The sequence below is a fragment of the Limulus polyphemus genome, unplaced genomic scaffold (assembly GCF_000517525.1).
Source record: "Limulus polyphemus unplaced genomic scaffold, Limulus_polyphemus-2.1.2 Scaffold851, whole genome shotgun sequence".
Lineage (NCBI taxonomy): Eukaryota > Metazoa > Arthropoda > Merostomata > Xiphosura > Limulidae > Limulus > Limulus polyphemus.
The window spans coordinates 314,184-325,770 of NW_013666461.1; positions in this window are offsets into that span (position 1 = coordinate 314,184).

The window sequence follows — 11,587 nt, forward strand, 5'->3', positions numbered from 1 at the left end:
GAACATATAAAATTAATGAACTCAACATCACCACTTCTTTCGTGATTGAATTAAATTTGTTTAATTTTATGTATATTTGTGTATAACATAATATAATGTTTAAGAACAACAAGGGACCTATTGATCCAATTAGGCTGTCTCATCCTCTGAACTAAACTAAAACTGTTAAATAAAAAAATAAAATAAACCTCAAAGCTAGCTTTTATCATTCATATAGTTATCAAGCTTTCTCTTAAACACACTTAAATTTACTGCCTCCACAGCATTTGAAGGCAACCCGTTCCAATTTCAGATATCTTAACCTCTCCTAGTATGATAACCCCTACATCCCAGGAACCATTCTAGTAGCCCTCTTCTGAACCCTTTCAAACAATTCAATGTTCATCCTAAGGTAAGGAGCCCAAGACTGAAAACAATACTCCAAATGTGGCCTAACCAGTGACCTATACAATGAAACCTCTTTAGACTTGTGTTAAAGATTTCTATTGATACAACGTAAAATACTATTTGCCACTAGCAACAGCACACTGCTTGGATGGCGTAAGGTTTAATTAATAACACAAAACAATTCACTTCCAATTAATTATGCAAATTATTTCATTAATATACGTATATTAATAAGCTCAGATTCAGATTATCTAAAATCGTAGTATCTTGAAAACTAAGAACACTACCCAACTAAATTATACATCAATTTGAAGTTCAAGAAGAGAGAAAAAGCATGAACCTCACAACACAAATGTCAGACTATCACAATAGAAAATAAAAACAAAAAATACATTTATTTTCAACACTACAAATCAACCCTCCAGTTAAAGACCTCTTAGAGTTAGGAAGTTGCTTTATACAGCCAATGTTTTGGTTTATTCCCTGGCGCATTTTGCACTTTATTATGCATTGAGTTTATGTTAAAACAATTGAGAAAATTACCACCAAAGAGGTTGCGAAATTCCATGAATTCCGTTGCTAGGGCGGTTGCTATTGGAACATTTTATTTTTCACTTCAGGATTATGATTTTCAATACCATTTTTGAGGGATGTGTTGGGGTGTTTTGACAAAATATGTTGCAGAAACTGAAAGTATACATTTTAAAGTAGCAAATATCTATTTTTCAAAAAAAGGTGACAAAAAAAAAGAAGAAAACAATGGACTAGAAATACCTTAAGAGACTGATCAACTACTAAATCAAGATCCCTTTCTTTCCTAACACTGTTAAGTTTATTCCCATCTAAATTATACTTACAATTCAAATTATCATAACCCAAATGCATTTATTCGCTTATTTCAATTAATGAAATGAGTATCCATCACTGTTGTAATGAAAAATGGTTCCCAAGTTCATGTTTTATTTAAGCTTTAAACCAGATTTGTGAACTTTTCATGATGGCTCATTCTATTGCCAGTATCAAAATAAGTAATGAAAGTGGTCAATCAAGTTTACAACAAAGATCTCTTCTTTAAATTAAAGAAACATAATTTTTCCTTCTACCACTACTGATTTTTGAACTATGCATATCCGCTAGAATAAATTTTAACATTAATTGCCAAGGGGAAAAAAAAGAGTCATAATAACTCACAGTGCTGCTAGCAAATGATTCTTACACAAAACTCTACAGTCGTATAAAAGAATATTTTGACGTTAAAACAAACCTACAGCACAAGTGGTGTTACCAAACGCTGTCTAAAGAATGTGTCAGACTACAGTTTTTTTTTATTTCATTCTCATTCCCAGGAAGAGTTCCATTTTAGAATACTAGGATTTCTTGCCATCAGGCTAAGAAAACCAAATCTTAACCAGAAGATGAGCGTGATGTTACTACATCCTCAATTGTGTAACAAACTACTTTACGTTTTATTTTCCAATCTGACTGTACCGGGGGTTATGAGCACCAAATATAACCTTGCAATTTTAACTAGCCACTAATAATACTAATACGTTCTTGTGGGGCAGGCCTAATAATAGCTTTTCCTTGTGTAAGCATCGTGAATTGATTCTAAGAAAACTAGAGCGTGAGGAATTCGAGTAAGCCTAAAGGTTCTGGCTAGAAGCAAAATGATGGGCTCGAATCCTAAATTGTAACAATTCTGCGGTCTTGTCAATACCGATGTTAATTAACACCTAGAAATTCGTTGTTGAATATTTATCTCACATTCTAGGTATCTTGTTAAGTTTTGATACGAAAAACTCGCTCTTCTAGTTCATTCAAAAATAGTCATTGTATCGGCTTTAGGAGACTACAAGTCTCTAAACATGAATTTATCAAATAATGACAAAACATATTCAAATAAGATCTTTTTCTATTCATCATCATCTTCATCGGGATTCGGTCCATGTTTTGGACCAGGGAGGGTCAGGTTCAGCGTTGATCTCTTCCTCCCTCTCAGGAATTATCATTTTGTTACTAAATCCTAGGTAATAATTCTAGTTAAGTTGTTGCATTACTCACAGTATATTACATTATGTCCATTGTCCGCAGTTTTAATTCATATACCGTTTTCGTGCCATGTCCATTTCATGAGTAATATTAACTCGTATATTTTCACTAGCTTTACTTATGTATGATCGCACTATTAGTCCGTGTTCACAATACAGTTCCACTTAGCAGTCATGTACAAACACACACACATAATCCTATTTTTACAGACAAACCCTATTAAAATGGAACTACGTTTGTGTCTAGGATTCAGTTAGCCTAGCACTGTTTGGCCTGTAAGATTCTTATTTATGATGTTTAGAGGGGAGAGGTATTTAGAGCTTGGTTCATCATATATTATGTAACTCTCTAGTTTGCTCATCAGTTCATTTTTATTAATATTTTTCTAATAATATTGAAGCAAGTTATCCAGGAGTCTGTCTGATAGTGTTGAGGTGTTTGAATAGTTGTGTAGAAATTCTGAGTTTGTTGATCATGGGACTCTATATGCTCTCGTTAAAATATAGTTTTGTATTTGCTGTAGTTTGTTGATGTGTGTTTTTGATACATTGATCCATGATATACTGGCATATTCTAGGACTGGTCTTAAGTATGACAAAACCTTGTCGAAACGTTGTACATTTGCTGTTATGTTAAACTTATATTAAAGTTTTTCTTCATTACTCATTCAAGCTGTCTCCAAACATTATTGGTCTTATGTATGTTCTGTAAATTTTTAATATGTTTTTTGGTGAAGTTCCTTGTTTATTGCCTGTGAGGCTCCTAAGATAACTCGCCCTTTTCCAAATTCTGGTTTATATGTTATCAATGTGTGGTATCCAGTTTAATTTTGAGTCAAATGTAATCCCTAAGAATTTTGCTGATGTTGCTACCTGTAAGAGAGTCCCGTCTAGGTATATTTTTTTCTATCGTCATCAGTCTTTCTCTGGTTTGAGTTACAGACCTTCTTTTGCGACTATTTACACACAAACAAACAAGAGCACGCTTGAAAACTAAATGACCCCTTTATGTGGCGTTTTTGTTTTGTTTTATTGTACTCTATGTCTCTATTTTCAAGTTGGTTTAAAAAAATTTAACTGATTGTCTTAATGAGTTTCACGTATACTGATTTTGCTTGAGTTCTTGCCATGTTTAACCATTCATTTATGGCAATTCTAATTTAATTTTACATGAATTCAGCCGAGTCCATTATTTTGGAATAATCTCTAGAATTACTCTAAAACTTGTTTTCAACTAGCCGAGTAGAATAGAAATGTCCTCTATCCTGAAAGACATGCGCATGTGAAAGTCAGAGGCCCTTAGGGTTCAACTATAGACGTCCCCAGTTTTGAACTTTCAACCACAGAGAAGACAATTAGTTGCAGCACCCGCCGTAAGGGCTAGATCTCTGAACCAAATAACCGGCTTAAAAGTCACTTTTACAACGCACCCACAGCTGAAATTGGTGAATCCAGAACCAATGGATCCACTGTCCAGCCCTCAGAAGAGTAAGTGGAAGTATTTAAATTGGAGTTAGTTTATTTCATATTTCGTCCATTATTTCAGTTCCTTATATCCATAAATCATTAGCATTCTAGAATCGGGTCCTTACCATATTCAGCTGATTAGTGATAGAAATATTACAGAGAATACTCGTAATTGTTGCAAAATGAATTATATTATAGCAAAATTTCACCCACTTTCCATACACGATTTCTGAACTTTTTGTGAAGATATTTCCTGTTATTTGCTAGCCTCAGGACAGCTGGTAAGGATAGGAACCAATTATTGCCTAGTCTCTGCCAATTCTACTGTTGTTATGGTTGAGAGTGGCATAAAATATTTACGTACTGTTGCAACTTCCACAGTAATTTCTTATTCCTTTTGCCCCCATCTCTTATTACAAAATAGCTTAACTAACGCTTAAAAAATTGCTCCCAAATATTTTAATGTGTAACAAACGCAGTTTTTCAACGATACAAGCTTAAATGGCCATTTCCATATTCGAGTTGTTGAGATTTCTTAGCCCTAAACGTTATTATAGATGTAGGCAAACTAAAAACAAGCATTGTGATAAATATCTAATTTCTTCATTTTTAATCACAATCTAACATAAAAGTTGAGATATCGTATGTTTTTTGTTTGTTTGTGTATTTTCAAAAAATAACGAAATAAGACCCATTCTATGCGTAGTGTAGAAACTGCTGAGACGATGGGTTGAAATTTATTTTACTTTGTTGCTATAACAATTTTAGCTTTTAACTATAAAAAAACTAATCGAATTAATAAGCGCAACTGTCTTTACAGTGTTTATCAATGAAGGATTTTATTACTTTTCGTATAGTTAATTTAAGTATTGAAATTTAGCATTGGAATTGTTTTCTATATAATTTGGGGAATAGAAAAGTTAAACGGATTTGCAGCCGATAAGTTAGTTTTTTTGTGCATCTTAATCAGCATCGAAAATGTCAAGAAAGGCGAGTATTTTGATTTTTTTTTTAATTTTAAGTTTTCGATAGTAAAAGTTTCCAAATGGATCAGTAGTAATTTTCCGTACTTACAATGCTAAGATACGGGATTCGATTCCCCGCGAGAGGACAGAGTGCAGATAATCCATTTTGTAGCTTTGTACTAAAAGCCTCAAAAACAATCATTAGTAAACTCCGCCTTTTTAACAGGAAATATATATTAGAGAACGTGCTGTGCATCATGAGCAGAAATACGGGTTCCAGTTTTGTCATCCCTCATGAGCTCTGTTAAAGGACGATAAGACAAAACATTATCCAAAGAGAAGCTAATTTCTGTTAGAATTTAGAAAAAAACTTCTACATGATCTGTCTTTTTGTATTCTTCGTGTGGGTAAGTTTCAAGCACTTTATATCTAATTTGCTATGTTACTTTGGTTTCATTGCACCTGCAATATCTAATTTATTCAAGCCAATTGCACTGATGAAGAGGACCTTTTGATAAAGAAATAATTAAGTGTATGAAAATGGGAAAGTGAAGATACTATTTCCAACGAAAATCGGTTAAATGTATATTTTAATTTCTTGTTTGTGACGACAGATAACCTACTGTATAATAATTTCTTAGAACTAATAGTACAACCAGTTAGCTTCTCGATGTTATTTAATTGGCAAATGTGTGTCAGACATATTTGATAATCTTGCATCATAAATTTCAAATGTGAGAAAAAAGAAAAGGAAAGTGTTAAAAGCATTCTTAAAACTAAATTAAGTGTGACATGTCGAACAAGGCTTGATCTTTAATTCTTTCTACAGCCAAGTAAAAAGTTTGTAAACTTTCTGAAGAAGAAAATGTTGAGGCAGGACACACACAAAAAAAGACTTTTGTTTAAAAAATACAAATTTACACAGACTAATGTACAATTCTTAACAGCTTTAGATGTTGACCCTCTGTTTGTTTTAGTGTAGAATTACACAATAGGCTATATGCTCTGTCCATCTCGGGGAATCGAACCCCGAATTTTAGCATTGTAAGCCCGTAAAATTGACGCTGACACAAAGGGAGATTGGCCTTGTAGTAGAGCTCTGGATTTCGGAAGTTTGGCGAGCCGGGTTTGAATCCTTGCGATACTACAAAATATTCCCACACATTAAACTGTAAATGGTTTGTCAGAGTGACAGTAAATTCCTTTAGATGTATGGTGTTTATAGTACTGCTGACTGACTGCTTTCCCTCTCGTAAGTAGTTAAAAATTAGAAACAGTGGCAGATAGCATAAGTAACTTTGTCATAAATACAGATGCGATTGGATTGCACGGGTAATCAAATGATGCACCCTAAACCACAAATACATTGACACATCTGCCGACTTTCAATAAAAATAAGCCATTACAGCAGCATAAAAACTGTAATTTCTCCACCTGCGCTCAAATCCACAAGAATCGTATACTGACTTATCAAGGTTAGAAAGTTTCTCATCTCAAAAGTAAAGAACAATGTCGTTTTTTTATTTTGTTGTGTTTTTTGCTAAAATTATAATAAATAATTAATTAAAATGATTAAAATTAAAATTTAATGGCGTGTTGCTCTATCTATTGTGTATGATTACCTTCATTTTCCTATTAGATAGCCCCCCCCCCCACTGACACAGTGGTATGTCTGCGGACTTACAACGCTAGAAACCGGGTTTCGATACCCGTGGTGGGCAGAGCACAAATAGCTCATTGTGTGGCTTTGTGCTTAACTTCAACAAACAAACAAACCTATTAGATAATAAATCAGGTATAATGACATAATAATATTTTTATTCTACTCTATTTGCATATTCTTTTTTTTTTAATGTCTTTGCAAAGACATACTGTTTTTCTAATGTTTCTTTCTTCTTTTTCCAAACACTTTTCAATCGACCGCCATCCTTCATTTCTCGGTGGATTGACTTGAAACTTGGTAGGATTATTTATACCGTGATTCAATACGTCTAGACACTTTTTATTTTTTTATTTAGGCTTTTTTGAGTATTTTATGGAGTCAGGTGTGAAATAACCCAAAAATGTATATTTTGGGCTTCTGTGCAGTCATATTTACATCAACCAGGATGAAAATTGGCACAAATATACATTTTCATACGCCCAACACGATGCTTTAAAAAAAAAAGTTGGATTTGCTCATTTTGAGTTTTTTTTAAGGGAAATCATAGCTCAGAAAACAAGCATAATTTTGAGGGTTTTGCTCATCTATTCGGCCATATTTTGACCAATTTACATGAGATTTGGTTCAAATATACGTTTCTAAAGGTCCCACAGATTGACAAACAAAAATTGTGGACTTGCTTATTTTTACTAATTACTGGGGGTCAAGATGCTACAACAAGCACAATTTTAGGGTTGTTTTTTTTATTTCGGCCAATATACAGGAGATGTAGTACAAATATACTTTTTTGTAGCCCCCAAACAGAGATGTAGACAATTTTGGAATTTTTCTCTTTTGCTCAATGTTTCAGCGAAGAAAGCACAATTTGGGGTTTTTGAGAACAGTCCATGTGTATGGGAACCAAATAGTGATATAGAGAGTTTTTCGGTGTGTTTTTCTTTTGAAATTTCTCTCCGGGTGTCTCAGTTGTAAGTCTGAAGGCTAAAGTTTGATAATGCTAAAAACCGGGTTTTGATACTTTTGGTAAGCACATCACAGATAGCCCGTTGTGTAGCTTTGCTCTTAACCACAACAAACAAACAATCTCTTTAGAAAAACTCTCAATTCGTATAACTAATTAAATAACGTTTTGCTAATATTTTGCTTGATAGATAAATGTAGTTGCGGATTCTTTTTTTTTCTAATTTTAACGATTTATAATTTTCTTTATTTCCAAAGAAATTTAACAAATTACTGAATTTGATTTAGAACCAGAACTAGCCTGGATGACCTTAATCGAAGCACCGGGTCTTTGTTGCGTGTTATACTTTGTTATATGTGGCATGTTAAGTACGGTGACCTCACACATTATCAACCAGATCGAACTTTTGATTCAGTGTGTTCCATTTTTTTAAACATTGGTTTTGACCGACATCACGTTAGAGTTATAAGCATAAAGTTCTTTATTCTGACTTGTTTTGGTCACGAAATAATGCTTGTATCATATAAGTTTGGAGATGAATAATTTATCTATTCAAGACAGATTTCATCTTTCGCTTGAATGAGTTCTTGACAGTTGTTGTTTACATAAAAGTAATTGAGAAGTGTAAATAGTTAACATAAAGAATGTCCTTAATCTTAATTAGCTCTGTATAAATCTCAGAAGCGTCGTCGATTGCCTGGATTTTAAACAATGTATTATGTTAGTGTTATTGCGTGTCTAATATCTAATATCGTTTTAATGTTTGTTTTAAGCCAAATACATTACAACAACATCGCCAGTTATCAGTAATTGGTAATGTTATAAATACATTTCATCGTAGAAGCGAATACGGCCTTCAGAAAAACTATTATAAAGGTCGCATACGTTCTGCCATAATCATCGTCTCCACATGGATATGTCACACGTTTTAGTAAAGTCTTACCGTGTCGAAATGGATATGTCACACGACTTATTAAAGTCAATCATGTTTAAATGGGTAATTCATTCAATGTTTTACAAAATCAATGATGTTCATGTATTTACTGTCCATATACGTACACTGACTGGGTACTTTGAGGCCATCTAATATTAAAGTGGATTCCACGAGATGCTGGAAGTGGCCATTTGTTGAGGATTGTGGTATATGTTTGGTTTCCAAATGATGGTAGGTATTATGATGAGGAATATACTGTTCAAGTTCATCTTAAAGATTATCAGGTGGATTATGAGTTTTTTCTTTAAGGCTGCTGTAAATGTTAGACTTTCCAAAGTTGATTGTTTCTCCAACCAGTTCCGTTTTCGATTCTTTGCATATAAACTGCATATATCTTAACAAGTATTTCTTTTTGTTTTCCTATATTCGCGCAGAGCTATTAAAGAACTGTCTGCGCTTACCGTCTTTAATTTCGAACTGATATACAAGAGGTAAGACAGCTAGTCAACTGTAGTCACCTCCACGTCTTGGGTTACTATTGACCGTCAATCTTATAACACTCCCATGGCCCCAGAGTGAGAAGCGTGATTTTTTGTTTTTTGTTTGCGGTAACAACAAGCGAATGCTAGGCCTGCAATCCATAATCCGGCACGCTAACCATTGAGCCGAGCTCTGCCCTGTTTTTATTTGAACCTCCATAGGGGCTTAATTCGGTGAGGTTAAAAAAAAAAAAGAGAAAAAAAATAAGACGGGAGCTCTCAGTGAGAACAAAATATCAAAACGTAACGAACAGAACCGTGAAACGTTATTTCTCAATAATATTTTGAATTTAAAAAAATCATTCCCTTCTTTGTGGCTGAATTGTTTTCTTTATTCTGAGTTTACGAATTATAAATATCTGATCTACAGGGTGCGCATATAATTTGCAAGTATTTTAATTGTGGCATAAATGTGCTGTTTTTTCTATTTAAAAAGGGGGAATTTTAAACCTCTCTAACATTGTTATTCGAATTTTAATATTTCTGAGTCGAATGGGTTATTAACTTAATTTCAGCGTGTTACTTGTCTATGTAAGTTCTTCCTTAGTAACATATTTTAATAAATTTTCTTCCTACGATGAATACACCATTTTCTTGTCATTAGCAGGATACACACATCTGAATGACCACCACTACCTGATCTTCTGCACTGTCTATCAAACTCCCCTCCTCTTCCTTCCCATACCTACCTATTTTACACGGAGAAGAACATAGATTATATATCTATATACGCCTGTGGCAATGAATGTAATCTGGATCGATTGGGAGTTCGAGGACAGCAGGAGGACTGATGGCGGACAAAGGAGTATATTTTCTGTTTTCGTGTCACGTAATTGGTGTTCTTGGACTTAGTCATAATGATCAGATTTTGTGGGCCCCCCCATGAGATACATATAAGGGAAGCAGAAAAAAAAAGTTTGTCTTATTCAGTGTTTTCGTTTACTCCAATATTGAGTATCATTGTAATTGCTGGGATCAGTATTCGTATTTGCAGTATTTGCAAATGGTTTCAAACTATAATCATAGAGCAACTATTATATATATATATGTATAACATGTAAAGATAAAACCCTAATGTGAGTCGGTTTTGAACTGTAACTGTACCAGGTTTCTGCCGTACTCACATTTCCAACTGAAACACGTGGCTATCATCATAAAAGAAAAAGTCAAGCAGTTTAATACAACAATATACTACATTGATAAAATCAAAAACTGTTGATTAGTATTATTATAACTTCTAAACTGTTCCACGATTAGATTAGATTCTACTGAAAAAACAAACAAAGGAAAGGTTCTATTATTATTAACATTCGCAAGATTTTATTGTAACGTTGGTTATATTGTTAAACTATTATTGAACTGATTAGTAGCGTATTTTATTAAAACAATATCACTGAATTATTCCAGAGTGTATTGGGCTATGCTAGGTCAAAGAAAATAGTACTAAAATTTGATTCAAAGCTCTCTAACATCTTAGTTCTTCAAAACAGTGGATTGTACTGTCATATTGTGATCACATACATAAAGCTGGAAGGAATATTAAACGTCACCAGGGTTGGGCAGGTTTACACATACATGTAGATGTGTTTTTGTTTTGTTTTAAGTTAAGCACGAAGCTACACAATGAGCTATCTGTGCTCTGCCCACCACGGGTATCGAAACGCGGTTTCTAGCGTTGTAAGTCCGCAGACATACCACTGTGCCACTGGAGGGCGTACATGTAGAAACTTTTCAGATTATTTCGTATTCAATTTATCAATTTCATTCCACTTCAATTAACTAAAAACCATTTTTAACTGTAACATATAAACTGGATGGACAGTACAAATGAAAGAAGTCAGCTCAAATTTTCACTAATTTCAAGATTCGTGAAGGAAATTTTATTACGTTAATAATATTTGAAAACTGCATATCACGGACAATTAAAATCGATCTTGAGTTTTTTCTCAATTATCACGTTAAAGGTTACGCCCTCCTCCTGACCATCAGACTGCTTGGTCACGTGATATGTTTTGGTAGAAAACTGTGGGAACCTGACCTTAAGTTAAAGAGAGCCCAAATTCTGACACCCTTTTTTTTTGCCCTCGGATGTTTTATTTTAAACTTTCCTACCTACGTTAAAGTTCTGGAATCAGAGTAACGAGGTTACGTTGCAGGTCGTAAATTTATAACCACGTGGCTAGATTAATCTTTTTTTTTTTATTGTTATTTTGTTTCTCGACCTTTTCTGGTAAAAGAGATCTTTCTGTGAGCGTATGTAACCTTTTTTTCTAAAATAAATTCTTCAGTTTTTTATTTTGTGCCTCCAAACCTTTTGACCTTTTATGAACCATAAAAAAACCTTTTCAGTAAGTTCAAACCCTTAATTTTCAATGTAGTAAAAAGCTATTAGTATAATATTAACTAGCAGAGACCCGCAAAACATTTCCGGACAAATTAGTAACTTTATCGTAACAGTACTTCTTTGAATATAACATTTCTAGCACAATACAAACGAATTATAATGTGTAAATCCACTTGTATACAGGCCGTACTTCATAAAACTTTAACTTATGTTAGGCCCAAGTTCCATAAAGAGATAAATTAATACTGTAACCTGTGTACGTTTTTTTTTTTACTTTAG